Here is a 27,708-nt window from a genome sequence, read left to right on the forward strand (position 1 = left end):
TCTCCTCTACAATATGTTATAGTGACCATATTTCTAGATTTAGCCTTTCATAGGGCCTAGTATACTCACTACCTTGTACATGTAGGCTCTTGATATATATGGCTGAATCAATGATTTTTGTTTTTTGTTTTGCTTTAAATACTCTGAGACTCTATTTGATTTAAATTTTTGTACCCTCAATATCCCTTTCTTTAAAACATCAGTTTTATGATTAAATGCCAGATACGGTACATCTCTAAGAGTGCAGTCTCTAGAATTTTGGCAAATTTAAATCTAAAGACAATTTATCAAACATTTTTTAGTATAAGAATTATCTGCAGAGCTCTTTCAGGATGTGCAAATCTGAATACTCTCCTCAGTAGATTTAAAGCTGGTCCTACAAATACGCATTTTGAAAAAGCACCTCAGGTGATTTGGGTGTTCGTGCCAGCAGAATACAGTTTGAGAAACAATTTCTGAAGGTTTTCTAATTCCTTTCAGGATATAGTAAAAAATTAAAGCTATTTCTTTTAAAATTTCACAGTAAACTAATTAGAAAATTAATGATTAATTAAATACAGAGCTGAGTAATTTTTAATCATTAAACATACATATGGTCTATATTTGTTCAGATTCTTTGGAAATGAGTACCTTTTAAATTAATATTTTATTATTATTTAAAATTAGGAATTGTAAATATTTTAAAATGCGAACAACAAATACTCTAAATTGACAACTTAAATGTGCTATTTTACAGAGGTTAAAGAAATAAGTGAAAATCTAAACAATGGTATAGTTCTCACATATTAGACTTTGTCTTTATTTCTCCCTTTAATGACTTTGAAAACGATTGGATGCTTCCTATCCTATCAATCCCAAAAAGAGTTTCTACTGCTAAGTAAGTTTTAGAGAGTTAGTTTCAAAAGGCCTATGTGTGCCATAGACATTTGAGATAAATAAGTTTCCTATTGATGCTCTCTTGTTTCTCATTTGGGTCCTGAAAATGTTGAAGACTGGAGTACCCCCACACTCCAAGGGTTCAAAAAGTTTTCAAAACCTTGAACCATTCAAATTTTTCTAGCACTCTTGGAATTTGGCATTGGCAGTTTCCTGTCTGAACCCCATGTCAACCACTAATTAGCTATGTCCTCAAGCATATAATTTAACTGACTAATCCTCAGTTTTGTCAAGTGTAGAAAGCTGATGATAATAGCTCCTGTTTCTTGCAGTCACAGTGATAATATACTTAAGTGCCCAATAGAGCATATGGAGCACATGAGACATTTATTATTAAATGTCTTATTGTTACACACATACTCTCTGGATCTGCTGCTGAATGGGGCGTGAGTACAATGGCAAGGGTGAAGTTATGGTATGGAAATTTAATGGAGAAGGTCTGTCATTCTTCCTGTACTAGGTTTTAATAACTTTCTCTTTTCAATCTGTGCCACTAATTTGTATTTTATGGAAGGTTTTTGATCTTCACATTTGTTTTTACAGTTTCCTTGATTTTTTGGAGGTTTAGTTCCCTAGGAATTTTAAATATGAATGGTAGCATACAGAATCTATTTTTTCCTAAATCCTACAGTACACACCAGTATTTTAAAATCGTGTTCTGGTAACCCTTGGGTAAATGCATATGTATTTCATATATTCTTTATTGATTTAACAATATTTCTTGTAGGGACCATAAATTGTTTGGCCTTAAAAACCATTTTCACATGAAAAGTTGGGAGTACTAGATGAGCCATAATAATAACTGCTTTTTTCCCCTTAACTCTGTGATATAATATAACCCAGATGGAAGTAGTAACCAGATTTTATGCATGTCTTTTCCCAATCTCATTACCATCGTGTTCCTCACAGGATCCCTCTTAGTACAATGACATTCAGATTCTGAAATCAGTTTTTGTGATAGCTTCACTTCTTGCTGTTGTTCTGGCACAGAAACATGCTATAGTGGCCTCCCAACACTCTGTTGTTACATCTTTCTTTCCTGCACTAGGGCTCCAGGAACTTTGTGTTTCAGCCTGTCTGCCTTGATATTTATGAATTCACAGGTACTTGGGATGGGTGATAGTTGACTCATTTGACTGAGAAGTAAACTAGATATAGATTTAAAATCTTCAGAAAAAAAAATAGTACAATAGAAAATGCATGAGAGATTTACATGCTTAGTCTCTTCTACTTTGTGAAAATTAGAAAAAGTCATTATGTCTTTGGACCTCTGTTTTTTTATTCTTTTAAATTAGAAGTTAAAAAGGGTTTCTTCAAGGGTTAATTCAGTTCAGCCTCTTCAGTGGAAACCGCTAAAAATTACTGAGAGTTTGTTATATGCCATGTGCCATTCTAAGTATTCATTGTTCGTTTTCTCTTTGAGGCTAACAAATCGCATAATTTGCCCAAAGTCACCCAATTAGTATGTCCTGAAGCTTGGGTTTGAAAGTAGGCTTGTTTAACTCTAAAGCACTTATCTAATGTGTTTATGCCATTATGCCACGCAGTGGAGTTTGGAGAATGATATTTAGAGATGGAACAAAAACTGTCTCTGGTTGCTCAACACTCACAATTGAGTAAAGTACCTTCTGACTTCAAAATCTATTGGCTAGGGCTTCCCTGGTGGCGCAGTGGTTGAGAGTCCGCCTGCCGATGCAGGGAACATGGGTTCGTGCCCCGGTCCGGGAAGATCCCACATGCCGCGGAGCGGCTGGGCCCGTGAGCCATGGCCTCTGAGCCTGCGCGTCCGGAGCCTGTGCTCTGCAACAGGAGACGCCACAACAGTGAGAGGCCCGCATACCACACACACACAAAAAAAATCTATTGGCTAGACAACTTTTCTCTTATAGTTAAGATGTGATATTTTTAAATCAGAAGAAAAGAAGTAATTTTCAAAATTACAAGAGAAAATGGAAGCTTTAGGAAGTCTTTTGAAAAATTAAAATCAGTTACAAAGAAAACACTTTACAGAAACTTTTAATGGGCTAATTCATTCAGTGTTTACTCTATCACATAATTATACTGCATAACAATACATAATGTATAAAGTACACCAGCCGAAAGCTTTCCAAATCTTATTAGTTCACTTAGTTCTTAATATGTGAGCTCACAATTACCTCAGACCCAAAAAAAGTTAAATACTCTTAAAAACCCCAATGTGTAACTATTTAAAAAATCTTCCACCAAATCTATTTAAAATTCAAAATAATTTAAAATAATTTTCCCATACTTAGAGTTGTAGTTTTCTAGAGTTCTGTACTCTAGCCAATAATTCTGCCATACAAACTTTAGTTATGACCACAGAAGAAAAAAAATGTGTACAAATGTTTTCAAAATAATTGCCCAAAGTCACCCAATTAGTATGCCCAAAATAAAAATGTAAAAAAGTTACGTATAATGCATTATAGCATTATTTCTAATAATAAAATAAGAACCACAGCTATAACTACAACATCAACAAAAACAAACAAAAAATCAACCTGTAAGCACTGCAAAAATACAGCAATATAGGAATACTTAAGTAATTATGATACCACAACAATATCCAACAATGGGATATTGTGTAGCCACTAAAAATGGTTTCAGATTGCACTGTCTGATAGAAATTTCTGCAACGATGGAATGTTCTATATCTGCACTGTCCATTACAATGGACACAATAGTCACATACCTACTGAATCTTTGAAATGTCACTAGTGTAACTATTTAATTGTATATAATTCTAATGAATTTAAATTTGAATTTAAGTATATATTTTTCAAAGTTTATATGAAAACATGTATCATGTTTGTACTTACAAAAAAAATAAACAAAAAGTGGAGAAAACATTTATTGATGTAGGAAAATTAAACAAAATCAGTGCACCTGTAGTAAAACACATTAGATGTATTAACACACACATACAACACACGCAAACACACATGCAAACATGTAGGCTCTTTTTTCTTTTAGTACCACATGTTTTTATTTAAAATATTGAGAAAGCAAATGGAAATCATACTATTTTCCATTATTTCAGCAATGGAAAATTATCATTTGAAAAGTATTTAAATTAATTTTAAAAAGTATATTTTTTTGTTATAACAAAATTATACTCATACTGTTTTATTTCTTCTGTTTCAAATAATAGCAAAATTAACTCAGATTAGTATTCATGTACACCTCGTTTGACTCATTAGTTATAATATGATCATACATTAAGTTAATCGTGTCTCCTAGTGATAATGACCATGTATAAAATAATGTTTTCAGAAATATTTGCATAATGGTACAGGACCTTCTAGCAGATCAGCTGTGACAAGAAGTGAAGACATATTTGTGGAAAACCAAAATCCATTTCAGTTCCCCTGATGATGAATTTGTTTATTCTATTATATTGTACTTCCAATCATTTCTAATTTCCAATCCTTGGTGAAAGATTACTTTTGTAGAGAATAGCCATTTCCTAGTGCAGACAATGAACCAATACAATGAAATATAATAAAACAAATATTCAATTACAAAACAGAATGGGGCTTTTCTCTATATTAAAATCTTTCCAGTGATTGAATAACATCAGAGACTTGCTATGTTTGATAGTCTATGAATAATTTATAGCCTGTTCTGTGATTTGACAACAACATTTTTTTCCTTTGTATAAGACTCCCCTTGATTGCAGTGTTTTCCATCTCTGATGCTGCTTTGGGTATAGGTTTTCAGTAATGTCCATATTTGTAGACTTATGAATAAACTTTTTGATAAACAGCTGGGCTATAAAGAGTTGTCGTGAGTTATTTTTGACATTGTTTATTGAGAGTTAAAATTTTAGGCCCAAATCATTATCATGTTTTCCTAAAGCAACAGAGAATAGCCTGTGACCAGGCTGTTTTAAGGAGAAGTTGAATATAAGATAATCCACACGATTTCCATCTCCTTTTGCACACTTTCAAGGCCACAGAAATGAAAAATTACATTCTTTGGAGAGAGCTAAGTATCTTCAGAATTTCCCAGAACATATATTCTTTTTTTTTTTTTTTTTTTTTTTTTGCAGTACGCGGGCCCCTCACTGTTGTGGCCTCTCCCCTTGCGGAGCACAGGCTCTGGACGCGCAGGCTCAGCGGCCATGGCTCATGGGCCCAGCCCCTCCACGGCATGTGGGATCCTCCCGGACCGGGGCATGAACCCGCGTCCCCTGCATCGTCAGGCGGACTCCCAACCACTGCGACACCAGGGAAGCCCCAGAACCTATATTCTTAAAAAATATATACAAAATTCTATCCTTCCATCAACTTTATGTACCTTCACTGGCTAAATAATGTTCACTAGCCAAAAGTATCTTACTTTAAAAAACTGAGGCAAAGGAAAATCATTGCAAGTTATGTGAAAAAAAAATATTTTTAAGTATTACCTGGTGCATTTCAACATGCTCATTCTTTGTACATATGCTTTTCCTCAGGCTCAAGGAGCAAAATCCACCCACCCACCTTCAGTGCCTCAAGAAAAAAGTGACAAAGAAAAACACTAAAAACTTTTGAGATTCAAAACAAAATTTTGAAGAACATGGCAACACTTTTGAGAGAAAACACATTTCAAAGTCTGAGCATCATGGGCTAATTTTCTATCTTAATAACTAGAAGGAGAAGAATATATGATCTGATTCTTTTCACCTTCCTCCCTCTAAAGCATAAATATGTGAAATTAAGTAAAAATTCTATAAGCCTGGGAAAGTGAAAAAAAGAGTATAAAGGAAGCAAAGAGATAAATTAGGACCCTGAGGTATGTCTCTGTAGAGGAAATCTTTACCCTGCCCACTGCTCAGATTATGTCCTGGTGAGGGTATATAATACAACTCCCACACAGTTTAAAGATTCTGACATATTAGTTAGAACCCTGACCTGATTCCCAAGTAGTTTCACAGGCATTCACTGGAGACATTTATGGAATGAATTGTATCTAAACTGAGATTAACAGAGGCAGCCAACAAAGTTTCTCTTGTTTCCAGAAATGCATGAGGGAACAGCTGAATTTTCCTAGGCTTCCAGGATGTTTACAGATGTTAGAAAAGACCAAAGTCAGCAGACCTGAACATATTGTAGAGCTGTGACAAGAAGGCAGTTGGTTTATATAGATCAATATTTAGATCTTTCAGAGGATAGCAATGTGAAGGGTGGCAAGAGAACCAGACTGGAAGATGTACACATCTCAGGAAATAATGCCACTGACAGACACCAACAGTTGGTCAGACATGCAGCTAATACTATGACAGTATAGATGCCACCCAAGCAACAATGAATGAGGAGGAAAGGAACAGCCTTTAAGAAGTGCATTTAAACTTAACCTAAAATATTTGACCTGGCATAAACCTAGATTAGTCATATCAGGCAGAAAAGGCGTAAAATACTAAATTCAATACTGAATTTATTTTTGAGGTTACGTTTTTTTAAGGTTACTTTTTTTTTTGTATACTTCAATACAAAGTTTGAAAATTTCCTAGAGTAATCATGTGTTAACTTTATTCTTACTAGAAGTGGCCTTAGAAATTAATCCAGCCTTCTCATTTAACCTATCAGGAGACCTGGAGAGGTTGTCTCCCAAAGTACATACCCAAGTAATAAGGGGCAGAGCTAGAGCCAGAATCTTTTGTCCTGCTTTCCTGTTCTTCCTGCTATATCTCACTGCCTCTCCATTACTATTAAAGTATCATTTATGAATGTACTGTGTGTTATGACAGATGACGGTCAATAATATGTCATCTTGTCTTTAAGGGATATTCAAAATTTGCAATGTGTTAGGAGTAACTTTTGCCTCTGGGTTTGCTGGAGGCAAATAAAGGCCATTTTTATTATTAACCCAACTCAAAGCAATTATTCCTTTAAAAATCACCTTTGAAGATCTTATTGCCAACCTGTTTATTATATGTTAAAATTAGGTAGGAAAATCACTGCCTTCAACTCAAATTTATGTGGAGCTCATCTGACTTTTAAGTTTATCTTGTGAAGTATGACATTTTTATAAGAGAAATATACTGCAATTAGAAAGAAATTGTATACTACATATTTTTCTTCTTTATTTGTAATGTAAATGATTTATAAAGCATCTACTTCAAAACTTGGCTTTCAAATGATTGCTCCAAGCAAGAGGTAATAAAAGCCGTTTTTTATTTCCTCTGAATTTTTGTAACAATATTGTCTTCTTTGTTATAAAAGCATAGACATAGAAATATACAAAATATCTTTTGAGTTCTGCTTTTTGTTTTGTGTTTGAACTTTATATCATTCTAATTTTGGTAATGCTACTGAAGTTTTCTGTTTATGAAACTTTATGTATTTGTAGGTTGAGAGACTACTTCAAGCCATTTTTCCTACCATTTTTAATGTGTATTAAAGGAAAAAAATTATAAAATTGGTTAAAACATACCATGAAACGACTGTATGCAGTTTATAACAGACATGTTTTAAATATCAAGACCCTAATTTCAACCTAGTTGGTTGAAATTAGAAAGATGCAAAAGTATATACAATGTAAAAACAAAACAAAACAATGCTGATGTGGTTAAAGTAAATGGATTCCAAAGGCCAGCTCTTTTCTATGTAATGTTGGCAAGAGCTACAGCAAAATATAAAGCAAAATTTCATAAGTGGAGGGAAAAGATATCAGGACTTCTGTAGTGTTCATAGATATCATTTTTTTGTAGTGGTTAACTGAAATTTAAAATGAGTTTGGAGCATGTGTAGATCATTTAAATTCTTGGTCGTTTTGAAATGTCTTTACAAGTGTAAGATTGGTGCACATGCAGCTGCATGAAAGATAAGGACATAAGGGTTACATTTTTGTGTGTGCCTATGTTAACTACCTGAAAATTTAATTTATATGGATTTTACTTCACATTAAAAGTATGCTACTAAACATTGTTTCTTAGCATTGAAATAAACACCTGTAGCTTATATGATGTTGGAATGGTTTAAAAGTTAGTTTTATAAACTACTTTTAAAATAAAGTATGCTAAAACAAAATAAAACAGGGCAAAACAAAACAAAATTTCCACAGAGAAAACTCCAGAACAAGATGATTTTACTAATGAATACTGCCAATTATTTAAGGAAGAAATAATTCATTACAAAAACAGAGTAGAGAAAGTGGGAGAACATCTCAACTTATTTAATGACACCAACATTACCTTGATGTTATAATCTGAAATGAACATTACAAGGAAGTAAAATCACAAGTCAGTACATTTCATCAGCATAGATGCAAATAAACATGTAAATTAAGCATTAGCAAATCAAAACACAGTATACACAAAGGAAAATACATCATGGTTCTGGAATTCATTCTGTAAATGTAAAATTAGATTAATGTTTGAAAATTATTTTGCATAAGTTACCACATTAATTAAAGGAGAGAAACCGTAGGATCATCTCAACAAATTAATTTGATAAAATTCACCATCGTTTCATGATAAAAACTGTCAACAAACTATCAATTGAAAAAAACTTACCTGGACTTCCCTGGTGGAGCAGAGGTTAAGAATCCACCTGCCAATATGGGGAACACGGGTTTGATCCCTGGTCCAGGAAGATCCCACATGCTGCAGAGCAACTAAGCCCATGTGCTACATCTACTGAGCCTGCACTCTAGAGCCAGCAAGCCACAACTACTGAGCCTGTGTGCTGCAACTACTGAAGCTCACATGCCTAGAACCCGTGTGCCACAATAAGAGAAGCCCCCGCAATGAGAAGCCTGTGCACTGCAATGAAGAGTAGCCCCCACTCACCGCTACTAGAGAAAGCCCGAGCGCAGAAACTAAGACCCAACGCAGTCAAAAATAAATAAATAAATAAATAAATTTATTTAAAAAAAAGAAAAAAACTTACCTAATCTTAAAAAGTATATATAAAATAAAAAGTACAGCTAAAATCATTTTGAATGGTGAAATATTGAATACTCTTCCCTTAAGTTACAAGATAAGGGTGTCCAATATCTCCGCTTCTCTTCAACAATGTCATGGAAGTGTTATGCTAGAGCAACAAGGCAAAAAAAAGAAATAAAAGATAAAGATTGAAAGGAAAAAATGAAAACTGCCGTTAATTGTAGGTCAACATTATGGCATATGTAAAATATATCAAAGGATGTATAAACCATCTACTGGAATGAATAAGTCAACTTAGCAGTAATGCTGGATGCAAGGTCATCATTAAAAAGAGTGTGTTTCTCTATATTAGCATCGGGAAATTAGAAAATAAAATTTAAAAATAAAATACTTAAACATAGAATGTATATGAACAAATCAATCAAAAGTTATACAGAATCATATCCATTGCTAAAACCCTATTCTTCTGCCTTGAGTAGGGCAATAAGTTTTGAGCTGATCAGTAGGCTTTGCTCTCCTTTTTACAGTTTTTGTCTGTGTGGCTCTTTTAAAAAGTTGTATTAGCTTCCAATAGCCGCTGTAACAAATAACTGAAAATTTGGTGGCTTTAAACAGACACATTTATTCTCCTTTGGTTCTGGAGGTAAAAAGTTTAACATCAGTTTCACTGGGTCCAAATTAAAGTATCAGCAGGACTGAACCTTCTCCAGAGGCTCTAGTGGAGAATGTTTCTTTGCTTTTCCCACTTGGAAAGCTGCATTTCTTGCATTCCTTGGCTCAGGGTCTCTTCCTTCATCTTTAAAACCAGCCACAGAGCATCTTGCTTTAGTGGTTACATTGACTTATTTTTCTGTGGCAACTCTCCCTCTGTCTCCCTTGTCACAACCTTAGTATTCTCTCTGCCTGGAAGAATTTTCTCATTTGATTCCTTCACTTCATTCAGTTCTCTATTCAAATGTCACATCAATAGGGAATCAGTATAGTAATAGGTTTTACCCCTTTCTATAACCTTATATTGCTAAAATTTCTTTCATAGAATTCATCAGTATACCTGCTATTATATAAGACACACTAATCTGAAATTCCTACAGGATATATACTTTACACCTGGGACATTCAATAAGGTTTAGGATAGCAACCACTAAATCAAACATATTAACACTTCTTAGTGATATATATGAATAGACACACTAAGGTTGACAAATAAAGATTATAAAGAGGTTTGTATCAGCTCAGACAGATACAGTTCAGTTTTGCCAGACAATAAGTTATGAGAAGATTTTCAGTTTTCAGAGATTTTTTATTTGAGAAATTTGGATATGGGATTTTAGAATTATATCATGTATTTATTTGCTTGTTTATTCTCTGTCTGCCTTCACCAAAATGTAAACCACATGACAGAAGGAGTTTCCTGTTTTGCTTCTGTTATATCCCCAGTCTGGAACAATACCTGGAGCAGTAGGCATTCAATAGATATGTTGAGAATTAGGTTCTGCGCCCACCTTGGTGCTGGGGTCTGGGTTGGAGCAGCAGCTGAGGGTGAGGCCGCCGGACGGGCATTACTCATGGAAATATTTATGGTTCCCTATTTATATAATTACAAAAACAAACAACAAGAAAAATCTGAGAACTGTTTAATTTCTTTATATATGTATTGGATCATAAATAGCTAAGGTCTTGATTTACCCAGGCTCAGTGGTATGAATATCTCAAGCAGTCACAAGCACCCATATATTTGTAAAGAAAAGATTTTTTTAAATTGCAAATATTCCACGAAGCCTGGAAAATATAATTTCTTCACTTACATGATAACATTCGCGTGATAACAAGAAAATAAAACTGCATTCTTGTGAATAGGAATTCCAGAATAGTTATGCATTTAAAATACATTCGGGGAATGATGATATTTTTTAATTAAATGTTTTTTTTTTTTTTTAATTTTTGGCTGTGTTAGGTCTTCATGGCTGCACACAGGCTTTCTCTAGTTGCAGAGAGCGTGGGTTACTCTTCACTGCGGTGCGCAGGTTTCTCATTGTGGTGGCTTCTCTTGTTGTGGAGCATGGGCTCTAGGCGCGGGCTTCAGTAGTTGTGGCTCGTGGGCTCTAGAGTGCAGGCTCAGTAGTTGTGGCACACGGGCTTAGTTGCTCCACGGCATGTGGGATCTTTCTGGACCAGGACTCAAACCTGTGTCCCCCGCATTGGCAGGTGGATTCCTAACCACAGTGCCACCAGAGAAGCCCTGGAATGATGATCTTTGAAGAGAAGACTGTGTCCAGTTTATGTGGGGAAAAAAGAGAAAAGGCAACTTAATAAGGGACAACTACAACCTCTCAGTGTAAAAAAAATACGAGAAACAGAGATCAAGCTAATATACACATAAACCGTAGTGGCCTATTGGGCAATAGAAAATAGTAAAGATATAATAAAAACATTTGCTTATAGCCCATTTAAAAGATACTTCATAAAAGGGAAAGTCTCTGTTTTCATGATAGTGTTTTGAATGAGGTCTTATTGAAATTCTTCTAGATAGGAATTATAGCTAAATCATCCTGGAATGTAAAAGCTATTTGGAAGTCATTTTCTTAAATTGTGGCAATTTATATATAATAAAATTCATCCCTTTTAGGGGTATAATTTGGTGAATTTTAAGAAATTTGTATAGTCACAAATCAAGATTTATAATATTTTTAACACAGCAAAAAATTTCCATGTGTCTCTTTGTAATCCTCTCCCCTGCTCCCATCCTCAGGTCCTGACAATGGTTAATCTGTTTTTATACCTGTAATTTTGCTTTTCAGGAATGCAAAATGCAGTATGCTATTTCTATCTTCTTTCACTTAACATAAATGCATCCATATTGGTTCACTTATCCTTTTTATTGCTGAAAAGTGTCCCATTGTATGAATACACCACAATTGTCTATGTATTCAACAGGTGACGGACACTGGGTTTTTTGCCAAATTTTGACCATTACAAATGAAGATATGAATAGTCATAGCAGGTCTTTGTGCTGACTTAAGTTTTTCATTTCTTTTGAATAATGCTTAGAAACGAAAATTCTGAGTCATATGGTAAATATATATATAACTTTATTTGAAGAAGAAAAGAAAACCTGCCAAACTGATTGCCAGAAAAGCTGTATCATTTTTCATTCCCACCATTAAGTTGTAAAATATCCAGTTGGTCCATGTGATCTCAGTACATGGTATTGGTAGTCTTTTTATGGCAATTCTTGAATACTATTCAGCAGTAAAAAGGAACTATTGACACAATGCAAGAAAGTGAGCGGAAAAATCTCTAGAACATTATACTGAGTGAGAGAAGCTAGTATCAAAACGTTACGTACTATGTGATGTAACATACATTTATTTGACATTCCTGAAAGATGAAAAGTGACAGAAATATCAGTGACAGAAAATCAGTGGTTGTAGGGATTGTGAGTAGAAGTGTGACAAAAGCATGAGGGAAGTTTCACAATTATGGAGCTGTTCTGCATCCTCAATGTGGTGGTGGTTACACAACTCTATACATATCAAAATACATGGAACTGAGCATGAAAAGAAAAAAAAGCAATATTAGTATATGAAAAAATTAAAAGTAAAAACAATTTAAAAACCCTCTAAATTGTTGCAGTTTCAGTGAGCATGCAGGTATTTCATTGTGGTTTAATTTTCATTTCTCTGATGTTTAATTATGTTGAATATTATTCATGTTCTTAATTGACATTGGTACTTTTTTTTTCTTTTTTGGTAAGTGCCAATTCAAATCTTTTGCCCAGTTTTTTAAATTGGGTTGTTTGTCTTTTTGTTATTAAGTTAGAAGTGTTATATATTCTGGATAATAGGACTTTATCAGCTATCCATTTTGAGAATATTTCTCCCAGTCTATGGCTGTGTTTACATTCTGTTAAAAATGTCCTACAAAGAGCACAATTTTGATAAACTCCATTTTTTTTCATTTTTAGTTCATACTATTTTGGCCTATTAAAATTTTTAGCCCAAAGCCCCAAATATAGTCTCAATTTTTCTTTTAAAAGTATTATCATTTTAGTTCTTATATTGAGGTCTATGACTTTTTTGAGTTTTTTGTTTTGTTTTGTTTTTGTATACAGTGTTAGATTTTCTATATGGTGTTAGGTTTCTTTTTTTATAGAGATGTTCAGTTTTTGCATCATCTTTTTTTGGTAAGGCTATTCTTGCCTATTTAATTATCTTGATACCTCTTTTGAAAACTCAGGTGAACACACAGAGATATTTTTCTTATGACTTTAATCTATTGATTTAATGTGTATTCTTAAGCCATTTCCATATTCTCTGATCACTGTAGTTTTTACAGTAAGTCCTAAAATGGGATAACGTAAGTTGACCAACTTTATACTTTTATTTCAAAATGTTTAGATTCTCAACATGTATTAGACCATTAGCTTCCTGAATTTCTTTGAGTCTATAAAGCAATTTAAGGGGAATTGCTATGTTAACAATACTGAGTCTTCTAGTCCATGAACATTTTATATCTCTAAATTGATTTAGATACTGTTTTTTAAAAATTCTCTCAGAAATATTTATTTTTTTGCATAGGTTTTGCAAATAGTTTTTATACATCTATCCCTACATGTTTTACATTTCTAAAAGGTAATATAGCTTTCTTGAAGTATGATATATTCACAATAAATTTCACCTATTTTAAGTGAGTATATAATCTGATGATATTTGATAAATATTTGCAAATGTGCAACCATCAACACAATTAAGTTTTAGAATATATATGCATACTCCAAAAATGTTCCCAAGTATCCCTTTGCAGTCAGTTCCTGCCCTGACCCATGTCCCTTGACAACAACTGATTTTCTTTCTGTTGCTATAATTTTTCATTTGATTAAATGTTAAATGAATATTAAATTGTTTGGGTTTTCTGTCTAGTTTTTTTTTAATTTAGCATATTATCTTGAGATTTAATCACATTGTTTCATGTATCACTAGTTTCTTTCATTTTATTTCTACATAATATACCAGTATGTGGAATATTCTGCCTTTTGTCCATTCAGTTCTTGATATTATACATTTACCTCTTGATATCAACTTTCCTCATATTGCCTGTTACAAATGTTGCTGCTACGAACATTTGTGTGTAAGTCTTTGTGGGCACAAACTTTCATTTTCCTTCAGAATAGAATAACTTAGTCATGTTGGAATGAAACGTTAATCTTAATAAATACAACCGAATACAGCTAACGTTGCTCTATCATTTTTCTTTCCCATTAGCCATATCTTAGTGTTCAACTTCCTCCATATCCTTGCCTACTCTTAGCATTTGCAATCTTTTTATTTCTAACTATTCTTGTGCATGCATATTGGTATCTCATTTTGTTTTTAATTTGCTTTTACCTCATACCAAATGGTTGATGTTGAGCATGTTTTGTGTGAAATTACTGTACAAATAATTTCCCCTTTAAAAAACAATTAGATGTTTGTCTTCTTAATTTTTTCTTTGCAATATTTTGTAGGTATTAGGGTACAGCATTCCTATATCTTTCAGTAAATGTACTATTAATAGATTAATTTAATTATAATATAAAATATTTAATATTTTAATATTCATTGTTATGTAGAAATAGAATTTTTTTATGTTGACCGTGTGTTCTATAAACTTGCTAAATGTGCATATAGTTCTGGTTGCTCTTTTTAAAGATTTCTTATGATTTACTACTTACAAGTTTTGTTTGTCTGCCTATAAAGACAGTACTTTTTCCCTTCCAATAATTAATGTCTTTTTTGTTGTTGTTGTTACTTTACTTCACTTGATAGGACAGTACAATTTTGATTAGAAGTGGTGTGGGTGGAAATTTTTGTTTTGTTTCCAATCATAGGATGAAAGAATTTCATCTTTCTATGTTAAATGTTAGCTAATTGATGGGTTTTTGTAAAGGTACTTTATTAAGTTGAGGAAGTTATCTTCTATTTTTAGTTCACTGCTAAATTTAACTTGGATGGATATTTAATTTTCTTAAATGTTTTTCCTGTACCTATTGACATGATTATATATTTTCTTATCTAGTCTGTTGATGTGGACAATTATAATGTTTGCTTTTTAAAGATTGAACAATTCTTGGTTTCTTTAAATAAGCCTACTTGGCAATGACGTACTACTATTTTTATACATTATTTTTAGATATTGCTGGGTTCAAGTTGTTACTATTATGTAAGGATTTTTGAGTCTATATTTGTAAACATTATAGTTTTGTAATTTTATTTAGTTATTGTACTGTCTTTCCTGAATTTGGTGTCAGCTTAAAATTGTTTTTATAAAATGTGTTGATATATAGTTCCTCCTTTTCCACTTGTGGAGGAGTCTGTATAAAATTGGTATTTTTTATTTCTTTAAATTTGGTGGAATTCACTAATGTAGAATTAATTTAGGCTTGGAATATATATATATATGGGCTATAACTGATGTTAATTTCATTTAATTTCAGCGTATCTAATTCTTCTTTAGTTATTGTCTTTCAGGAAATTTACTCATGTTATCACGTTTGTAGGATGCATTGACATTGAATATTCATATTATTACCTTTCTTCTTTTTAATGTTTGTTGGTTTTGTAGGATGTTTCTTCTTTCATTTCTCTAATTATTTTAGTCTGGTATTGTTTTTAATTGATCAACTGGACTAGATTATTAATTTTAATAATTTTTCAACAAACCAGCTTTTACTTACATTCATTTTCTATAATGTTTTCTGTTTCCTAATTCATTGATTTCTTTTGTCATTGTTATTTCCTTCCTCCTACTTACTTTGGGTTAAATTTTAGACTTTTTTTTTCTTTTCTAATAAAAGAAGGTAGTGTTATGAATTTCCCTCTAAAAGTAGCTTTAGCTACTTTTAGAATCCAAGAGTCCACACATTTACAAGGATGATGAATAAATAAGGAGACTGGTTTTGAATTCTAATCCTTCACAATGAAGAAACTGGTAAAATCTCAAACCACGTGTGGAAAATAATATTTTCTCTGTTCCATCTGATGTGGATATCTCTTCTCTTTTACTTGAATAAGGTTTTCTGATTGCTTTTGTGTTTCACCCTTTTCCTGGCCCACTGCAGTCACCAGTGGAAAGAAGCTTCTTTAAGAAAGGGTCTTAATTATGAATTACAGTCTCTATCTGCTGCTCAAAACTCAGGTGTTAAATACATATCTTGAACCACTATTTTACTTTCAGGGTCCCAATCTCCCAGTAGCATCTCTGAAATTTCTGTCACAAGTGTATGTGTGACAGGGTCCTTGTGCTATGTTGATAAGCTTTCTGCTAACTAGCATCTCTGCTATAGATACTGCTATCTCAGGTTTTCTGATTTTCTGCTGCATGCTATAAAAATGAGAAAAAAAATTAATAATGGGGAATAGTGATTTATAGATTGTGTCAGAGGGTGAAGAGCTTCCTCCCTGGGCAGAACGTGTATACTATTTTATTTTCTCTATAAGAGGAAAAATATTCCTCTGTATATGCTGTTGATCTATTATATAAACACTCTCGTGTGAGCTATGTGATTTTTTATTAAGACTAAATGTGGTCTACTGTTAGGGCTCAAAATGAATTGTCAATTGTATTAGGTTCCTATTGATGCTATAAAAAGTTACCACAAATGCAGTGGCTTAAAGCAGGACAAATTTATTGTTTTTTATCATTCTGAAGGTCAAGTGTGAAATGAGTATTATGGGGCTAAAATCAACATACTGGCTCGACTACGTTTTTTCTGGAGGCTGTAGAGGAGAAACCATTCCTTGCCTGTTCAGCTTCCAGAAGTTGCCCCCATTCCTTGGCTCCTGGCCCTCTTCCAGCAATCATATCAATCCAACCAACCTCTGTTTTGTTGTCACATCTTCTCTAACACTCCTGTCACTCTCTTTTCCTTATAAGGACTTTTGTGATTATATATTGGATTATCTCTGGATAATCGAGAATCATCTCCCCAGCACAAGGTCTTTAATCATATCTGCAAAGCCTTTTTTGCCATAACTTATTCATTTTATGGATTAGAATATTTGAGAGCTATTATTTTTGCCTACCTCATCAATAAAACCCAAATCAAAAGATTTCCTCAAAATAGAGTAAAAGGAAACATAAAAAACATCATTGGAATAGATGCTATGCATGTCACTTTAAAAAATTCTGCAAAATGATTATTTTTTTGTTTAGTGCTTTCAGTTTAGCAAACACTGAATTTTGTGAAGAATAAGAAGAAAGAAGAAGGAGGAGGTGGGGGATGAGGAGGGGGAGGGGAGGAGGGGGAGGGGAGGAGGAGACAACGACAATGAGGAGGAGTAGGAAAAACGAACAAAAATGACAAGAACAAAAACAAGAAAGTATATGAACTGTAGATAAGCAAACATAAATAAACCTTTTACCTTTACTTTGGAATGATTTTAAAGTTCGCCCATACACAATGTTCTTTCACTTTTAAATTGCACACGTTCCTATATCAGCATGTCCCTGAAGGATCTGAAATGGATTTACTAGTATTGTAACCTATTTGATCCAATTAAAATATGTCTCTGTCTAAACTTCTGAAATTCAACTACAGAAATTTCTGACTTATATCCTCCTTCTGACCTTTAGCAGAATGTTCTATACTCACAACATCATTCTCAGTTGTTAAGAAGCGAGTTCATATATTTCACCACTGGAGAAACTGAAGCACATTTAAGGGGGGAAAATAGCTTATTTTGGTTACTGGCAGAGTCAGAAATATACCAGTGTAACATTTTATTGAGTTTATTGAAGTGAATGTTGCCTACAACATACAGACGGTAGGTGCAAAACATCCTCATCTAAAGTGACAGGAATAAAGTTAAGAAATGCAAAAATAAACTCTCAAAATACATCACTGTATTGAGGCAGGCAGCCCCAGCAGTCATTTTTTCCTGTGCCTCCTGTAAAAGATCAGATGTTCTGGAGTCAAACAGCTATGCATTTTTAGCTTTCTTATATATGAAGTAAATAAATTTGGTATTGTGTTATTTCTCTCTCCCGTAACTAAAGTGATTATTTTCTAAAATAAATAAGGCAGGATGGGAAGGGAGTGCAGGATCTAAGCTGTCACCGACATCCTGACCACAAAGCCACCTGCCTGTCTGTTTCCTGTTCACAATGTCCAGCATGAAAATATATACTACCTATTGATGTCAGGATATAATTCAGAGTAGTAGATAGACCATTGTAAGAGAGATTGGCTATTTTCTCTTCAGTATTAAGATTAAGAAGCAGTTTTCTCTGCCTTGCATGCTGTGGAAGTTTCTGAGTTTTCCAAGTGATTTTTTTTTCATTTCAACACTTCTGTTTTCCCTTTCCTTCTCGGCTATCTCCCATTCTACATTAAAAAAACAATGATGCTTTACTGCTTTCTAATTACTTAATTTACATCTTCTCGCCTGATAGTCAGATTTTCTAGACACTCCATGATATTTCCCTGCCTAATTTACATGAGATACGAATAAACCAGACTGAAATCTGCGTGTTTGCTTTTCTTACGTTAATCGTTCTTAGTTGTTAGCAGTATTAACACCTTGATCATTTACAATTAAATTTACTTACTAAATTTATTGCTTCAAATAACAATGTCTCTTTTTAATATTTAATTGGATTGAATTTTAAAGATGTTGATTTAAATGCTATCATGCCCAAGACATCATGCTTTTAACCTGAGATGCTACCTTTCGTGCAACTTAATTGAATACTTCCTATCTGCTATGAAATACGAGAGGATGAAGAATATAGAAGAAAAATAAATTAGCCTTTGACTTCAAATATAAATGCAAATTTATAATATATTTACATGAGAAACTTGAAATTCTTTTAACAGTTTTGGACATCCATAATCTATGGAATTTGGGGCATTTCAAGCATTTTTTACTCAGATCTCAAGAAGCAGGGAGGGTCCTGGATGATACCTGGGTTATTTTAATAATTACTAATATTTAGCATTTACTTTGAACTGATTTCTATACTATCCATATGTTTGATACTAACTCATTTATTTATGAAATGAAAATTTATATTTTGATTGCTTTTTCTGCGCTTGGTCATCTACTTTCTTCTATGTCCATCCTTCCTCCACGAATAGGAAAGTAATATAGAAAGTATGGTGCTAGTTCCTAATCTCAGTAGTTGCTATGAAAATGAATAATCTTTGATGAAAAGCAAGTTGAATGTGTCACAATCGAGTGTGTGCACCATCAGATTTTAATGGAAAAATGGTAAAGGAGTGTAGTTATCAAGGAACATAATACAAAGACACTTTTCTCTCAAGTTTCCAATTTCACAACGATATTTGTGAATATACTTATGTTTAGGAATGCTGAAATATTCAGTCATTTCTCTCAATTCTACAGTTCAAATTTACATTTACATCCCGCTTGATGGGAAAATTTTAAAAGCAGTCAAATGTATCATGCCTAAAGAAAGCCTATTTCCTTCATTTATAGAAACCTTTTCTCCAACCTAGACAGCTTCTTTTCAAAACCATTTTTCTGTATATGTTTGCATGTGTGTGTGTTTATCTGAATTCAAGTGCAGCATAAGTTTTGCTGCTCAGTTCTGTGCCAAATACAGATGCCAGAATTTCCCCAAGCCAATAATTACTGGGATTTCCCTCTACTGAATAATCAAAACAATATCTCATGAGTTTTCAAATAGTTTGCACCTGTCTTTTGTTAAGTTTTGTTGTATGTTGATTCGAGAAACAAACAAACAAAAATAGCCTAATGTGAAGGAACTGAGAAGCCTGTAAAACTGGCCAAGCCAGACAAGGTAGAGAAATATTTTGCAGGAAAAAAAATTACTTAGGAATAATCTATAATTTACATATTTATAGCACTAGAACTGGAAGAGAGTGTTCAGTAAATTTACCTTGTTATTCAGGGGTGTGTCACTTGGCTCATCACTATCCCCACGGATAAAATGTACTGAGAAAGAGGTACATCCTGTTCTCCCTCTCTATAACACCTTACCCAAGGAAGTTTGTGATATTTTGGTCTAACCCAAATAATGCTTTAATTATTAAATCTAATGCAGTAAGGTAACAGGGCCGGCCAAGATTTTTGTATATCAAACACTTTGCACACATCTTGAGTTCAGTAAGTGCTCAGTGTCTGTATAATATGACAAATAATGAAAGAGGCCAGTGCTGGAGAATTTCAAGGCTACAAATGTAGTCAAAAGAGAGATATTTGAGATATCAAATATGGTTTATAAACTCATTATTAAAATGGCTTTTTAAAAACCACTATATTCTGGCCTATTAAAAGCCAGCATATGCTGGCAACAGTGCTTTACCTACATTATCTCATTAATTCCTCCAAACTACCCCATGCACACATACTTTCATGGATGTTTCAGAGATATGAAAACAGAGTCATAACACAGTTATGAATTTGTTGCCAACACACATGCTGTAATCACAAGGGCATACTGAATCAGGATGGGAACAAAAGCTAAGTGAATAACAAGGTAGACTTAAAATTACAACAAAACTTGCCATCTCATTATTCAGTTATAGTTTGTGTAAATAACTGAGAAAATTGCCTGAGGTCTATTGTTAAAATTATTTAGATTTGGCTGAATTTCATTTGGAGTAGACTATAATCCTGGGATAATATATATGAAAACAATAAATAAATAAATATTTAATATAGATTTTTATTTGCATTGGTTGAAATATAAATAAAATTATTTCCATTCAAAGATATTTTCAAGAAATCCAAATATAATAAGAGTAAAAATGTAGAGCATCATCTTTTAAAATAAGTATCAGAGGACATTTTATAACATAACTTAATATTTTCCTAGGACAATAATAGTTACTCAATAAGTAATTATTACATGACTTAGTGACAAGAAGTATTGTATTATATTTTTAGTTTTTTACGTGGTTATCATGTTTGAGAGAAATATGTCAATCTGTGGTATACTCACAGTCAGTGTAACATAGTGGTTAAGATCACTGGCTCTGTAAGGTTCAGATATGTTCCATATAAAGTTATAACCTAAAACTCTCAGGACACCAGGTTCTATAAAGTGAAGATAATAATAGTATTTATTACATGGCTGGTATGAGAGAATTATGAGTTTCAATAGGTAAGGTTCTTAGAACAGCATCTGGCATTTAGTAAGTATTGAATAAGTATTAGCTATTATATAATTTGTGCCCCTCTTCAAGTAAAAGTAAGATACACTATGATGGAGTTCTATGCCATCATTCAATGCTAAACAGTAAAGATTTCAAATGGTTGAGGTTTGATATATCCACAAAATACTTTCTCAATAAATAAGTGCTGATATCTTTTTTCTTTAGATTTTAAACTAATGAAGATGAAGAAGGACGAGGAGGAGGAAGAAGAGAAACTATTACAGATTGGTCTTAGTAAGTAGTTCCAGGAATTCAGAGTATAATCTATATTTTGTGTTCTTTTCTTTCCCCCATTTTATTAATGTGTTTCTTTTAATTCTTTGCTATTTTTTTGCACCAACTTCAAACCCTTTTAAGAATAAGGGAGGTATACTTCAAGTAATTATTTATTAAAATATGCTTGATATATGATAGCAAATATATTGATTATAATATCAATATGCTTATGCTTTTGATATTATATATCAAAATATGCTTGATATATAATATCAACTATTTGAACAAATTTATCAGGCAGATTCGGAGTATACCTTCCCTATATTCCCCATAGAGCGTCTGAACGGTTTTTAGCACATATCTTCATCTGATCCATTTAGTTTATGACAGCACTATTTAACAATTAAAATATGCTCACTGGTTTACCAAAACATCATAGGGAAGCCCTGCTAGTGAGTCAAACCAAATATTTTGTTATAGACATAGCTATATATTGACTATATATATGTTTATGAATGCATATATGTATGTACTTCATAGATCTGTTATAGTATATGTAAGTGACATTTTTAAAACTTTTCAGTTTTCCATGGATTTTAGTTAGTTGACCTCTCTTCACCTTGGAGATATTCAAGTTAACAATTGTTATTAATTGTTGTAATTGTTCAGTTAATAACTAGTTATGACTTCTTCAGCCATTACATTAGCCATGAAGTAGAGATGCAAGTGAGCCGGGGGTGGGGAGTGGGAAAAGCAGAAGTCAGTACTTTACAAGGAATGTGGGTACCAGTCGTACATGTCCATAAACACCAGAAAGTACCACAGCATCACATTTGCAGTTATGAGTATCCACATTTCCAATGCCTTCTTCCACTTTTATAGTTCAACGCTGTTCTCGCTACGCTCTATGTGATGCTACTTCAAAATTTCTAACATAGGCCATGCTAAAATTGAAATAAAATCTCAAATCAAGTGTTATTCAAACTTTTTTTTAATTTTCAGATATGACAAAGGCCACTGCTCTTGTTTAGACAGATAGTTTTGATTTCATGTTAATCACCTTGCAAACTTTAATTTTGAGAAAATTTCATGTGCTTATGGAATCATTCTATCTGTTGTTCTTTGATTGATAACATCAATATTTATTTTATCCAGTAGTCTGTTAACTTTCCAAGCTATTTTTAGTCTCTACTATTCTAGATTTACTTGCAATCTTCTCAGTAACTGAGGAAAATGTTTCTATCATATCATGTACAGGCTCAATTATTTTGCATAAGGTCACTTCTATTCCCCTCTCATTTACTTTTCTCCCCTCCCCCTTTTTCATATTCCTCTGTACACATTTTTGTTTTTTTGGTAACAATTTTGTATCAAATTTTTTCCCATTTTTGTTCTTTATTTCCTATTTTTTAAATTTACTGAGATATAATTGACATATTGTGTAAGTTTAAGATGTCGAGGGTATTGATTTGATCCATTTATATATTGCAATATGATTACCACCATAGCATTAGTTAACACCTGAATCATGTCACATAATTATCATTTCTTTTTTGTGTGAGAACATTTAAGGTCTACTCTATTAGCCACTTTCAAATATATAACACAATATTGTTAACTATAATCACTATGTCATGTTTTAGATTTGGAAACTCTATTCCTCTTCTAACAAAGTAAAAGCTTTGTAGATGCAGACAGTAAAATGGTGGTTACCAGGGGCTGGGGGGTAGGAGAATTGGGTGATATTGGTCAAAGGGTAAAAACTTTGTGCTTTTTGATTGGATAATTCAATAAATTTGTGTTTAGAGTGATTATTGCTATGTAAGGACTTATTAATGCCATTGTATTAATTGCTTTCTGGTTCTTTTATAATTCCATTTCTGTTTTTCCCTCTCTTTATGCCTTTCTTTGTGAATTGATTATTTTTTTGTGGGGGTATGCTCTGATTTCCTTCTCTTTATCTTTTGCGAATCTAATATAGGTTTTTGCTCTGTGGTCACCATGTGAGGCTGACATCTTACAGATTTAAAAAGTCTATTTTATGGTGATAGCAACTTAACTTTGATTAAATACAAAAAAATCTACCCTTTTACTCCTTCCCATTTACTTTTTTAATGTCACAATTTATCTCTTTTTATATTGTATGTTTTCTAGACTATATATTATCAAATTATAGTTATTTTTAATGCTATTTTCCTTTAACCTTTATACTATAGTTCAGTGGTAACTTGCCATCATATTACAGAATGAGATTTCTGAATTTGACTATACATTTAACTTTCCCAGTGTGTTCTATATTTTTGTATATTTTCACTTAACTAATTAGCTTTTCATTTCACTTGAAGAAATCCTTTCATCATTTTTTATAAGGCAGACCCAGTGGAGACAAACTCCCTCAGCTTTTGTGTTTCAGGGAAAGTCTTTATTTTTCCTTCATACCTGAAGGATAATTTTGCCATGCAGAGTATTCTTGGTTGGCGATTTTTTTCTTTCAGAACTTTGAATATATAATCCCACTCTCTACTGGCCTGTAAGTGTCTGCTGAGAAACTTGCTGATAGCTTAATGAAGATTCTTTTGTAGGTTACAGTCTTTTCTTCTTGCTGCTTTTAGGATTCTTTGTCTTTGATTTTTGACAATTTCATTATAGTGTGTCTTGCAGAAGATCTTTTTGTAATGAAATAATGGGGTAATTTGTTAGCTTCCTGAACTAGAAGTCCAGTCTCCCCCCCAAGGTTGGGAAATTCTCGGTCATTATTTCTTTAAATAATCTTTCTGCCTCCTTCTCTCCTCCTTATGGAGCTCCAATGATCCTGATTTTGGCTCTTTCAATGGTATTCCATAGCTCATGTAGATTTTCTTTGGTCTTTTTCATTCTTTTTTCTTTGTTTTCCTCTTACTGGGTTATTTCAAAGTTTGTATCCTCTAATTCACTGACTGTTTCTTCTCCTTGATCTATTCTAATGTTGATGTTGTCTATTGCATTTTTCATTTCATTCACTGCATTTTCAATTTTAGAATTTCTGTTGTTGTTTTTTTAACGATTCCTAGCTCTTTGTTGAATTTCTCATTTTATTTGTGTTTTGTTTTCCTGATTTCATTGAATTGTCTTACAGTGTTTTTTTTGTAGCTCATTGAGTTTCCTCAAAATAGCTATTTTGAATTCTCTATCAGGTAAACTGCAGGTCTCTGTGTACTTTAGGTTTGGTTACAGGATGATTATTGTGATCTTTTGTTGATATCATGTTTTCTTGATTCCTCACTTTTTTTTTGGAGTTTGCATTGTTGTTTTTGAAGTAGCAGTCGCCTCTCCAATCTTTATTAGCTGCCTTCACATGAGGGATACTTTTTTTATATACATCTTTATTGGAGTATAATTGCTTCACAATGCTATGTTAGTTTCTGTTGTACAACAAAGTGAATCAGCCATATGCATACATATATCCCCATATCCCCTCCCTCTTGAGCCTCCCTCCCACCCTCCCTAGCCCACCCCTGTAGGTCATCACAAAGCACTGAGCTGATCTCCCTGTGCTATGCTGCTGCTTCCCACTAGCTATCTATTTTACATGTGGTAGTGTATATATGTCAATGCTTCTCTCACTTTGCCCCAGCTTCCCCTTCCCACCCCATGTCCTCAAGTCCATCTCTACATCTGCATCTTAATTCCTGCCCTGCCACTAGGTTCATCAGTCCCTTTTTTTTAGATCCCACATATATGTGTTAGCATATGGTATTTGTTTCTCTTTCTGACTTACTTCACTCTGTATGACAGACTCTAGGTCCATCCACCTCACTACAAATAACTCAATTTTGTTCCTTTTTATGGCTGAGTAATATTCCATTGTATATCACTTCTCAGCCTTTTGGCTAAGATCAAGTGTAGTATCTGTTCTTATCAGTGAGGGATAGTTTTCACTGGTCTTGTTGCAATATTCTGAGACTTTCTCTGACCTTGTATGGATATACCTACTCCACACTTCTTGCTCCCTCTTGTGGCAGAATTCTTGTATGTCTTCTCTCAATCTTAAAATGCACCAGGCTGGCAGCTGCTAACCTCTCTTTTGTTTTCCCAAAGGTGGTGGTACTACAGCTCAAGATTGTGGTTTCTCCCTTGCCCACAGACACTGGCCTGTTTTCTGCACATGCTCCCTCTCTATCCAAGCTCACTCTTGCCACCGCCCACAGAACATGTACTAGGAGCCAGCTGCAGAGTTGGGGGAGGTGTGAGTTTGGAATTCAGGTCATTGTGGGTGTTCAAAGGCTACTTGGGGGATCTTGGGGTGAGATTTTCCCTGCAGCTCATGGGTGGGCTCTCTGCTGGAGTCCAGGATACAGTCAGCTGAAACTGTCCCGTTAATGCCCTTGGATATTCCTATCTACCTCTTTCCTTAACTTCCCCTCCACTCCCCAATCTTGGAGTTCTTGATTAATACTCTGGCTGCTGTGAGTGAGAAATGGGTTTCTGTAACAGCTTCTTTCACTGCTTGGGAAGCCAGATGCTCACTCACTGCTCTCCCTTTCCCCTGCAGAAGAGATGGTTTTTTGCTCCAAAGGAGTCCTGAAACTTCTTCTCTGGAAGCCTGGACTTCTACAAAGGCTCTCTCCTCTGTGTGTGTCCACATAAGTCAGTGTTTTTCAGGTGCTCCCATTCTGTGGCTGAGCAGGGCTGGAGCCAGTGCTCATGCCCATGCTGGTTCCACAGCTTGTACTAAAGTCTGTCTTCCTATTACCTGATGCATATGGGGGCAGAACCTCTCTGGGGTCCCTTGGTGTATGTTGCTGGATTCCACAACTCCCACGGAGACACTTTAGTTCATGGATGAATGCCAAATTTTAGTTGTGAAGGAGGGTCAAAACCAAGGTCATCTTATGCTGCCATGAAGCTGTTATCATTCTTTTATCAAAGCTTTTATCTAAGAAGGAAGAGAAAATGTCATTTTTGAATAGTTTTGAGTGGGATTCTGAAAATAACTTATCTAAGAAGGCTTCCATTTTTAGAAAGATAAAAACAATGGATAGTGGAGAAGACAATGAAGTAGCAGCAAGTGTCCCTGGTACCTTAAACACAAACACTATATCAAAGTCAATAGAGAATTAAACTTTTATGCACATCTGTACATTGTAAAACTTACATATTTTTGCTCTTTTAGATGTTTTAGCTTCTAATTGTCCTTTATTCAGGAAAATTTATTTGACATTTTTCTTTTTTTTTTTTTGTTTGGCTCTGTTGGGTCTTCGTTGCTGCACGCAGGTTTTCTCTAGTTGCCACGAGTGGGGGCTACTCTTTGTTGCGGTGCATGGGCTTCTCATTGCAGTGGCTTCTCTTGTTGTGGAACATGGGCTGTAAGTGTGCGGGCTTCAGTAGTTGTGGCACACAGGCTTCAGTAGTTGTGGCTTGCAGGCTCTAGAGCGCAGGCTCAGCAGTTGTGGCACACAGGCTTAGTTGTTCCGCAGCATGTGGGATCTTCACAGACCAGGGCTCGAATTCATGTCCCCTATATTGGCAGGCAGACTCTTAACCAATGCGCCACCAGGGAAGTCCCTAACTTATTTTTTAAAATAAGTTTATATATTTTATATATACTTCCATTTTCTCGTACTATCTTAAATATGTACTGATGTATGCATATTATCTGTGTATGTGTCCTTTTCACAAATGAACTGAACTTGCCAATGGTTTTTATCATTTGCCTATCATGGAGGCAAATATATATTTTAAAAATTTCAGCTCTTATTATTACCTCCACTCTCCAGTTTCCCAGTGATCTTCCAGTATCTGTCTTAGCTGCCCACCACAAATACCCTTCTTAGAAAATGACAACAACCCCTTGTATAGAATTTATTTTATGCTAAACACTATTCTAAGTGCCTGAGTATCATATGAAACTGATGTTGTTATTGCCCCCATTTTACAGATGGCACAATGAAACAAAGAGAAATTAAATAACTCACCCACAGTCATACAACTTATGGTGGCAGAACCAATATCCAAATCAAGGCAGCCTGTCTCCAGAGCCCATTTTTTTTAACTTCTATAAACCCCTGAAACTTGGCCATTCATTTCAGTTATTAACCCAGCAGTTATCAGTTTAGTTCATAATATTTATTTCCATTAAAATTGTATTTCTTTCCAATCCACAGTCTATTCACTCTGAAAAGTTTTTCTTCAGTTAGATAAATGCATGGAGTACAAACTTTAATATTATGAGTTTTTTTCTGATATTAATATGTCTTCTTTCCTTGCAAATGAAAAATTTATCACATTATAAATCACCTGAAAATTTCTTTAAAGAGATACCATCCTTAGATGCAACTCATATAATGCAAATACATCATATTTAGTACTTTGTGTGGTTGTAGCTTTCTTGATATTTGTCTTTGTGATTAAGTAGATAATCAAAAAACTTTTTCTAAAAAAAGTACTAAAAATCTTATAATGTTCCTGACAAGAAAATGATTAAGAAATTAAGATCACAGAGAAACATGGC

The 27,708-nt window shown here is 33.8% G+C and overlaps 1 long non-coding RNA gene and 1 pseudogene across 2 annotated transcripts in view; both read left to right on the forward strand.

Moving 5' to 3' along the window:
• LOC115845798 (uncharacterized) overlaps positions 1-27,708 on the forward strand; it is a 428,126-nt gene that overhangs the window by 162,566 nt on the left and 237,852 nt on the right. For both annotated transcript variants that reach the window (XR_009559390.1, XR_004036650.2), the window contains exon 3: positions 21,168-21,236. This is a non-coding gene — a long non-coding RNA (uncharacterized lncRNA). The remainder of the gene's footprint in view (positions 1-21,167; positions 21,237-27,708) is intronic.
• LOC115845837 (U2 spliceosomal RNA) lies at positions 25,068-25,191 on the forward strand (annotated as a pseudogene).

This window comes from Globicephala melas, chromosome 16, assembly GCF_963455315.2.
Source record: "Globicephala melas chromosome 16, mGloMel1.2, whole genome shotgun sequence".
In the NCBI taxonomy this organism is placed as follows: Eukaryota; Metazoa; Chordata; class Mammalia; order Artiodactyla; family Delphinidae; genus Globicephala; species Globicephala melas.